The 10,480-nt window shown below is 47.0% G+C and overlaps 1 long non-coding RNA gene across 3 annotated transcripts; it reads right to left on the bottom strand.

Moving 5' to 3' along the window:
* Positions 1–6,658: 6,658 nt before the first annotated feature.
* On the bottom strand, positions 6,659–10,090 carry LOC124646422. 3 transcript variants are annotated; one of them, XR_006986334.1, is made up of 3 exons: positions 10,035–10,090; positions 8,960–9,942; positions 6,659–6,985 (listed from the first exon to the last, which is right to left on the bottom strand). It is a non-coding gene; the product is annotated as an uncharacterized LOC124646422 (long non-coding RNA). The 3 variants fall into 3 exon arrangements; XR_006986333.1 differs by having other exon boundaries at positions 6,659–8,857; positions 8,960–9,948; positions 10,035–10,089; XR_006986332.1 differs by having other exon boundaries at positions 8,960–9,948; positions 10,035–10,089.
* Positions 10,091–10,480: the final 390 nt, after the last annotated feature.

The following is a 10,480-nucleotide window of genomic DNA, read 5'->3' as shown; positions in this document are numbered from 1 at the left end:
GAGCTAGGTTGAGTGAAACCCTTGCACAACGATAGAAGAATACCTACGCAATGTGTTCCACACACACCCACGCCACGCGCTAGCTCCATGGGAAGTCATAGGATCCCCCGCCGTGTCCCGCCGATGTCGTTGGAATCTGGAGGAATTTGAACTACGCGTCCAATTTTCCACGCCCCTGATTTTCTAGAAAAATCATTTTTAGCTCCGAAACGCGACATTTTGTGTGCTCATATTTTTTGGTTTCGCACGTCTCCCAACACGAGAACTGCCGTGCTCAACGCGGCGAAACGAGACGTCGATGCATCCCATTATTAGCACAACTAATTCAAAAGAAAAATGTGAGACCTTCGCAAGGCGTCAGATTATGTGACCCAGATACGAGGGAAGAAATAAGCTATCACCTACTGAGTTATATGGCTTTTAGTTTAAACAGCTAGGTAATGGCGAACGAGCATGCATAGTTTCTGGAACGAGGCCATACCGCGCACATGCGTTTGCCCTGGGACTAGAATCAACGAAGTATGCGGGCTTTTTCCATCGTGACCACGGAGAACCTCTTTTCCATTTTCCGAGGGCCGAAACGGGTTTTTTTGCGAAGCAGGGCCAAGGGCGTGAACTAGGGTAGAGGGAAACTTGTGCACAATGATAAAAGAACACATATACAATGTGTTTTGCACACCCGCCCCGCGGGCTATCTCTCAGGAAAGCTGTAGGATCCCCCGTCGTTTCCCGCCAATGCCGTTGGAATCGGGTCGGATTTGAACTACGTGTCGACTTTTCCCTGCCCCTGATTTTATGGAAAAACCATTTTTAGCTTCAGAATGTGTCATTTTTTATGCCCATCCTTTTCGGTTCCGTGGTCTTCCAACAAGAGCACCACCACGCTCAACGTAATACTATGTTCGATGTATCCCATTTTGAGCACAACTAATTCAAAAAAAAATCATAAAAATATGTGACCATCGCGGGGCATCATGTTATGCGACCTAGTTGGGAGGAAAAAAAACAAACTTTGACTACAAGATTTATTCCTGAAAAACATTCATGAAATGAGCTATCACCTACCAAGTTATATGTCTTTTAGGGGGCTAGGTTATGGCCAACATGAAAGCATAGTTTGCCGGAACGAGGCCATACCGTGCACATGTGTGTGCCCTTGGAGAGGAATCAATGATGTGTGTGTGGTTTTGCCATCACGGTCATCAAAACAAGTGTTCCATTTTCCGAGTGCCGAAACGGGTTTCTTTTGTGAAGCATGTACAAGGGCGCGAACTAGGGTTGAGGGAAAGTTGTGCACAACTATAAAAGAACACCTACGCAACACATTCCACACACTTGCCCCAGGCGCTAGCTCTCCATGAAGCCGTAGGTCTCTCGCCGATGTCGTTGGAATCGGGCGAATTTGAACTACATATTCACTTTTCCCTACCTTTGATTTTCTGGAAAAAAATCATTACCTCGGGAATGCATCATTTTATAAGCCCATCTTTGCTGGTTTCACGCGTCTCCAAACAGGAGCACTGCAGCGATCGATGCTGCGAAATGGGATGTCGATGCGTCCCATTTTGAGCAAAACTAATTTAAAAAAATTCAGAAATGTGTGAGACCTTTGCAATGCGTCATTTTATGTGACCCAGTTGCGAGGCAAAAACATTCAAGAAATAATATATCACCTACGAAGTTATATGGCTTTTAGGTCAAACATGCTAGGTTATGGCCGATGGGCATGCATAGTTTCCGGAACGAGGCCATACCGCGCACATGCGTGTGCCCTGGGACTAGAATCAACGCAGTGTGCAGGCTTTTGCCATCGTGGCCACGAAAATCCCCTTTTAAATTTTCCGAGGGCTGAAACAGGTTTCCGCGTTTCACACACCCGCCCCACGCGCTATCTCTCCGGGAAGCCCTATGATTCCCCGTCGTCTCCTGCCGATGCCATTGGAATCGGGCCGGATTTGAACTATGCGTCCACTTTTCTCTGCCCCTGATTTTATGGAAAACTCATTTTTTTGCTCTGGAACATGTCATTTTGTGTGCCCATCTTTTTCGGTTCCGCGCGTCTTCCAACAGGAGCACCGCCGCGCTCGACGCGGCGAAACGAGACGTCGATGCGTCCCATTTTGAGCACAACTAATTCAAAAAATCAGAAATATGTGAGACCTTCCCAAGGAGTCATTTTATGTGACCCAGTTACGAGGGAAAAACATTCAATAAATAAGATATCACCTACGAAGTTATATGACTTTTAGGTCAAACGGGATAGGTTATGGCCGATGGGCATGCATAGTTTCCAGAACGATGCCATACCCTGGGACTGGAATCAACGCATTGTGCAGGCTTTTGCCATCGTGGCCACAGAAAACCCTTTTACATTTTCCGAGGGCCGGAACAGGTTTACGCGTTTCACACACCCGCCCCGCGCGCTATCTCTCCGGGAAGCCGTAGGATCCCCCGCCGTCTCCTGTCGATGCCATTGGAATCAGGCCGGATTTGAACAACGTGTCCACTTTTCCCCGCCCCTGATTTTATGAAAACTCATTTTTAGCTCTGGAACGTGTCATTTTGTGTGCCCATCTTTTCAGTTTCGTGTGTCTTCCAACAGGAACACCTCCGCGCTCAACGCGGCAAAACGGGACGTGGATGCATCCCATTTTGAGCATAGCTTATTCAAACAAAGCAGAAATATGTGATATCTTCGCAAGGCGTAATTTTATGTGACCCAGTTGCGAGAGAAAAACATTCACGGAATAAACTATCACCTACTAAGTTATATGGCTTTTATGTGAAACATGCTAGTTAAGGCTGACGAGCATGCATAGTTTCCGGCACGAGGCCATACCACGCACATGCGTGTGCCCTGGGACTGGAATCAACTTAGTGTGCATGCTTTTGCCATCATGACTACAAAATACCACTTTTCCATTTTCCGAGGGCCAAAACGGTTTTTTTACGAAGCGGTCAGGGGCGTGAACTAGGGTTGAGGAAAATCTGTGCACAATGATAGAAGAACACCTACATAACGCGTTTCGCACACCCTCCCCGCATGCTATCTCTCCGGGAGGCTGTAGGATCCCCCGACGTCTCCCGCCCATATCGTTCGACTCAGGTCAGATTTGAACTACGCGTCCACTTTTCCATGCCCCTGATTTTATGGAAAAGTCATTTTTAGCTCCGGAACGTGTCATTTTATGTTCCCATCCTTTTCGGTTCCGCGCGTCTTCCAATAGGAGCACCGCCGCGCTCGACGCGGTACGTTCGATGTGTCCCATTTTGTGCGCAACTAATTCAAAAAAAAGTGACATTCGCGGGGCGTCATGTTATGTGACCTAGTTGCGAGGAAAAAAATTCAAACTTGGAATACGACATTTATTCCTGAAAAACATTCATGAAATGAGGTATCATCTACGAAGTTATATAGCTTTTAGGTCAAATGGGCTAGGTTATGGCAAACATGCATGCATAGTTTGCCGAAACGTGGCCATACCCGCGCACATGCATGTGCCCTCGGACAGGAATCCATGATGTCTGCGTGGTTTTTTTCCATCGCGGGACTGAAGGCCCTCTCTCCACTAGTGACATCATCGGAGCTTCTCATCTGCTTCCGGCGCGTCCTAGGGTTTGTGATACCTGCTCTATTGTTCTAGTGGCAAGAGCAGCAACATGTGGGAGGGTAGACCTTAGGAATCCGGAGTGCTGCTGCTTTGGTGGTTTTGCACGCCACATGGTGGTGGCTCTCGGTCCTCTTCGTCCAAAGGTTGAAGAATAAGGTCGAGGCGGGCACCCACAATAAGTGTGGGAGTATCGAGTGCTTCTTCTCCGTTGCTCCCCCTTTCTCTTGGTCGTCTGTGGAGGTGAGGCAGAGGAAGGGAGGGTGCGGTATGCGCTGATGGTGGAAGACGACATGGGTCTGCGAGCTGCGACTGTTCCATGGAGAAGATCAACGAGGGACTCGTGATGGCGGTTGACGTCTTATGGCCGAACAGTGTCGCTCCTGAGCCACAAGATGGTTGCTCTTCTTCCAGGCGAGAAGCCGATGTGGAGGTTATTTGTCCTTTCCTTTCGAGCACTATGAGGCGCCGGTGCTCCAATTGGTTCATCCTCGGTAGCAGCAGAGTTGTCTCGGCCAGAGTTTGGACTTCGTCTTCGTAGTGTTCTATGACTCGATTGCTTTTCCTTTATATGTTATTATAGGGTCCTTTCTATAAAACTCCATGTTTAGTTTTAGTGTTTATTTTCATTTCGAGAACCACCACCTTCGAAAATTGTGACCCACCACCTTCGCGACACTCTCACGCTATGCATCTCTCCCCCCTCCATGAAATGAACAACTCGTTAACCTATTTTTCTCATGAAATGATATGCATTAATTGTTTCATTGAATAAATTAATGATTCACGAAATAAAACAACAATTGTATTTTCCCTATATTTGGGTTTGGCGAGTCGAGTTCGTTTTGTTATGGCACGTGGAATTGGTTACAATACTAATTATAATTGGTCGATCAATTCCTCCGTCTATTTTTAATGAAAATACTATTTGTAGGTATGATAATCTGTATTCTTTCCGGTTATTATTTAGTTTAAGTTAAAAGATAATTTACATCTAGTTATTTTGAATTTTCTAATCTCTTGGATGCTAATCTTTGCATGCAGGAAAAATATAGAGGATCAAAGTGGAGATAGAACATGACTTGTCTATGTATGATAACAAGTACTACTAATTCATTTGTCGATCAAGCTAACTAGGCGTGGGTAGTAGTTAAGCTAGTTGTTTTGCACGTGCATGTATTCGTGCAATTGTCCATCAGCAATACTTAGTGTTGAAAGGCTGCTACGTGTGCTTGCTACCACATGGTGGCCTACGACCCCTACGTTTCCATAGCTCGCGCTCACATGTATCGTTTGATTCCTATAATAGCTGCCGCTACACCATGCATTCCTCCTACCACACACACAGCATCCATCGAGAGAGATTACTTGTTTGGTCCGTCAAAATGATGCTTCTAGAAAAATTACGAAGGTGATTCAACTTTCCACCGGGATGATGTAGCACTCTCAAAGGCACCACCAAACTGGTGGCCATATCCATCGTGTAAGCTTTGACCCAAGTATTGTTGTTGGAATCAACCAAGAGCCATATAATTGTCACACCTGCCATTGTCTGAAACATGCATGCATATGGCATCATTGAGCTCGGCTATGTTGTTGGTGCCTTGGTGGTCGCCCTCTGACCGGCGGCTCTCGGCGGTCCTTTCACCACCTTCCACTCCTCACTCTCGAGGTCAAAGCAGAGCACATCCTTCTCTTTGATCTAGAACAAGAAATGCGAGGCACCACTGACGGTGAGACCAGAGCTAAAACCATAACAATAACAAAGCATTGTCGGATGTGATTGTGCTTGCCTCTAGTCAGCCCCATCTCCCACTCCTACACTAATCGAGGAACTCGAAATAAAGATGGTCGGTGGGAGTCTTTTGCGAAGCCGGGGCATCGAAAGACCTTGCACACACCGGACCGGGCGGAATAATCCAGGAAGAGTGTTTCCCATGTGGCTATCTAGGTGTAACAAGTCTATGCCGACGCGGTCGTCGTGGCAAGCCTAGGACGTCCCCTCCCACCACAAGTCGATGACCCTTGCGACGCGCCCTCCGTGTCCATTGGCTGGAGGGCCCTGCTGTGCTCACATGCCGTCTTGGTGACAAGGAGCAGCTCGGCCCGGGACCTCTTCGTGGCGAGGAAGACGGGCTCGCCGGCACACCAAGATCGATGATAGGTGTGATGGCCGCATCGGCAGCGGAGCCAAGATCGATCACGGCAGCGCCATTTAGACACTTGTGGTGGAGACGCCATGGCAGCGCCCGGGCTCGACAAGGAACTAATCGGCGGAGATTACCTTTTTTTTGAACCTGGAAAGAGATTGCCTTGGAAATTTGCAAATAAACCGTTGGATGGCAGACTGCGGGCTTGATCGATGAGCTGAGAAGCCGAACAGATTGATATCGTGGGTAGCAGTTGATGTAGTCACATCGTATCGTATTGGAAATTTGGAGACCTCACTGATGCCCGGTGGTTAATTTGGGTATGTACGTGCAAATCTTAGGCAGGTTACGCACGAACGAAAGGGATTAGGGTGGGGAACGATGACTTTCCTGCGTGATCGAGAGCAACAAAAGAGCGAAAAGAAAAGATGCACGTGCAAGTGCAAACTCGATCGATCGCTGCGCCTAAAGCTAAGTCTCTGCCAGCTTTCCTTCTTTTCTTTTCTTTTCTTTCCCGTTTTGCTTATTTGACCGATTAGCACCTACTTTCGGCTAAATCAAATTTGGAGACGAGGAGGATCGATCGCTTCAGACGAGCTCACAAAACCAGCCAATTCATCTCTCTCCCTCCTTTTTTTCTCTCTCTCAACAACAACCGTGACTAGCCAATTCCAATGAATTCATCCATTCTTTCAGCAGCGTGGCAATAATCCTACCTCCAACGCTCTGTCCATCTTTCCTTTCCGCCCAAGGAAATTCTTCTTGCAGGTTAATATACCAATTTATATCTTCACCCAATTCCTCGACATTCACATCAAAGATCAAATACTAGCACAAATATATATCATCATATCATTACGAGACATTTGAATGCAGAGTTCAGCTTTTCCATCACACAGCGTCTCATGCATCAAACACAAATGGAAGCCATCAACCAATTAACCAATAAAGATTACAATTTACAAAGAAAATGTTACAATACTGCTAGTCAACTCAATATATATAGAGCAGCAAAATAAACTAAACTGATAATATATTATTATCCGAGACACGAGTGTATCTTGCTTGGAGCACACACCACAAAAACTCGCTGCTACTCACCCAGCGAGCTAGCAGCCTCTCCATTGCTTTCGAGGGCCAACTTCTGTCCCCCATACAACTAGATCCATCAGCATGTTATATCCGGCGCCGCCAACCTCCTTCCCATCATCTGCTCCATACATCGGCCTGCCAAGAATCACACATCAGTATGTTGTTGGAACAAGCAAATAAAACAACCTACTCATGAACGAACCACATTGTTTGATAAGTCAATCTCTGTACAAGAAATGGCATGCCAGCATGCCACTAGATGAGAAATCACAGCACATTTCTGTCAGCAAACCCACCAACACATCAGCAGAAGTATATCTAGACAACAGAACAATGCCAAGTTATGAAATTTCATGGCACTGCCAAAAAAAAATTAGAAGGCTATTTCACCTCAAACACTCAAGCCAATACGAACCAAGCGGAAGCTACCAGAATCCAATGGTAGTCACTACAAGCTGCGGAAGATCGAATTTCCAGGTATTAAAGTATTTGGAGACCATGAAGTTATATAACAGGATGACAGGTTAAAAAATGACATCCCTCGGCAACACTGCAACAATTGTGGCTGATGCACTTCTAGTTACAAACATGGTGAGTCAATAAAATAACAAACAAGTTGCATCAAGTTTTAATGAGCTACTCCAAACAAACATAGATCCATTACCTAGGCTAGCTGATCATCACAAACTTGACAGGAAAAATTGAATGTTGCCAAAATGGATCTAGCCAACCGGCTACCTCAGCCAGCTTGTGTAGTTCTAAACATGGAAAAGCACCCAAAATTTCAAAATGGATGTTCCCACCTTTTCACATACAGTCATGATTGGGCTCATTGCAACTACGATCGATCAAGCTGAAGTTACCGTGCAAAAAAAAAAAAGCTCCAACAACAGCCCAACATCACTACTTTACCTACTACACATATCCGTTAACTTCAGAAAAGAAAGGGACAAGGCAATGATATCGTTAACTTCAGAAAAGAAAGGGTCAAGGCAATGATAGTGTACCCATCAGTTCAAGTATGATAGAAACATGAATAATGTACAAAAAGCTACACTATGGAACACGGAAATTACTTATCAGATTACATATGCCAGTACCCAACTAGATGAGAAATCACAGCACATTTCTGTCAGCAAACCCACCAACACATCAGCAGAAGTATATCTAGACAACAGAACAATGCCAAGTTCTGAAAATTCATGGCACTGCCAAAAATAAATAAATTTAGTAGGCTCTTTGAACTCAAACAGTCAAAGCCAATATGGACCAATCGGAAGCTACCAGAATCCAGTGGTAATCAGTACAAGTTGCGCAAGATCGAATTTCTTTATACTAGGGCAGACTCCTAACACCCAGGTTTAAAGTAATTGGAGACCATGACGATCTAAGCAGAATGACAGATTCAAAAATGCCATCGACTCTTACCAGGAAAAAATAAACAAACTGTGCAACTTCTGCTCAATTTAAAATATTTGGAGACCATGACAACTCTACTGCAAACTTTACAAATGCATAAGTTGAAGGCAGCAATCTTGTCACGGGGATGAATAACACTAGCTGTAGCAAGAAATTGATACTTGAAACAATGCCAAATCATGTCCAGAATCATATGCAACACTACAACCCTTGTGGCTCATGTACTACTATTTACACGCATGGTGAATCAACAAAATGACACACAGGTTGCATCAGGTTTTAATTAGCTACCCCAAACAAAGATAGATCCATCACCTAGGCTAGCCGATCATCACAAACTTGCCAGAAATATTGAATGATGTCAAAGTAGATCTAGACAACAGAACAATGGCCAATTCTGAATTTTCATCACCACGACAAAACAATATATTTAAAAGGCTATTTGAACTCAAACACTCAAGCAAATATGAACCAATCAGAAGCTACCAGGTTCCAATGGTAATCAGTACAAGCTCCGAAAGATCAAATTCCCCACAAACATGGGCCTCATCCTTGCCGATATCCGAGTCCCCCTATGCACCGGGAAACCTTTATCGAAAAAAAATGCACCGGGAAACGAAGAAATGTGGCCAAAGTTAGGATTTTTCAAGGGAGGGGCGCCAGAAACCTAGCCAAGAGGACAAGGAGTACCTTCATTGGGGCCGTCGTTGTTCCCGGCGAGCAATATCGGAGGAAACGGAGAGGATGGACCCCAGGCGCTGCGCCGGCCACCATCGCTCCTGCTGGTTGGCTCTCCGATGCTTCGGCATGGCGGCCAGCTAGCCGGTGATGGTCAGAGGGCGCAACAACAGAACCAGCTGCGCTGCAGCACCACCGCCCAGTCGAGCCCTCCTTCCAGCTCGAAGTAGGTGCGGGAGCCACAGCTCCGCCTGCCGTCGTGCGGTGGCAACCATGGTAGCAGACGGGTCTCTACAACACAAGGGCCACTGCCAGTACCGCACAGGCAGCCGCCGATCCAATAGGGGCGAAAAAGAAGACCCCTTTCTTCTTCGTCAGTTCACCTCCCCCTTTCCTGCAACAGTTAGAAATCCACTGAAACATCAGGGGCAGAACACCTTCAGTACACTCGTTGCTGAAAACAATGGTCTTAAACATAGGCAAGTTTTAGAGCAGATAAGCTGTGGGTACAATATTTATTTTGTACTATACCAGAGCTCGTCAGAATATGGATAACAACCATCCTAAAATGATTATACTGTAGCAGCGCACGAATGATAACTAACGCTAATTCGTCATTTTGATATTTCGATCCAAATCCTGCAGTATCGTTAACATCGGCAACCAATGACCTGAATCCTAGGAAATCCTTGAGTGAGCACCCAGGCCAATGGTACGCCGTGCAAATCACAACAATACAGCAACAAAATGAAGCCTAGGGATAAAGAGACACACACATCCAAGCCAGCCAGAGAGTCCGCCAGCCAGCGGCTGCTAGTGAAAACAGGGCCATTACCGCAAGAACGGACAAGCAAATTAATTCGGATCATGTGAGAGTAACGAAAATGGAGGTTAGGACAGAATTAGCATGACGTTGGTGACTATTGCAGAGCCGGACTTGTGGGAGACGCTGCTGGAGCGCAAGGTGTAGTGCTCCAACGCCTCCGCTCCTCCTCCTGCAGCTAGGCCAAGAAATAAATTTTTCAGTCCAAACAAACGAATTAGGGGAAGAAGGGGATTGGGTTTATGGTTTGGTTACCATACATACCTAGACGGCGACGTCGCGGAGCAGAGGTGGCACGGCGAGGGCAGCTTGGCTGGTCGTCGGCGGGCGCCGCTGGAGATCGAGGAGAGCCCGCGCGCACGGAAGAGATGGATGGGGAAGGTCCCGGTGAGGGGAAGGGAGAGCGTTGAGAAGGTCCCGTAGTTGCGCCGCCGCGTCCTGCTCGCCGGCGCCCTCGTTGGGCCACGCGTGACGCGGGCAGCGAGGTCGACGGAGCGCCGCGCAGCATCCTACCGGTGCACGCGCGCTCCGGCGAGCAAGCCGCCGCGACGCCGTGGTTCCTAGCTAGGGGCGGCGCCTCTGCCGTCGGCAACTCGTGGTTGTCGGCGGTGGATCTAGTGAGCGGGTTGAAGTGGGTCTGGGGGAGGGGGGCGACGGCGGACGAGAGGAGGTCTGGGTCTGGGTTGGGGAAGAACAGGGCGCGTGGCCGG

This window comes from Lolium rigidum, chromosome 4, assembly GCF_022539505.1.
Source record: "Lolium rigidum isolate FL_2022 chromosome 4, APGP_CSIRO_Lrig_0.1, whole genome shotgun sequence".
In the NCBI taxonomy this organism is placed as follows: domain Eukaryota; kingdom Viridiplantae; phylum Streptophyta; class Magnoliopsida; order Poales; family Poaceae; genus Lolium; species Lolium rigidum.
This window is presented reverse-complemented; position numbering and strand designations above follow the sequence as displayed.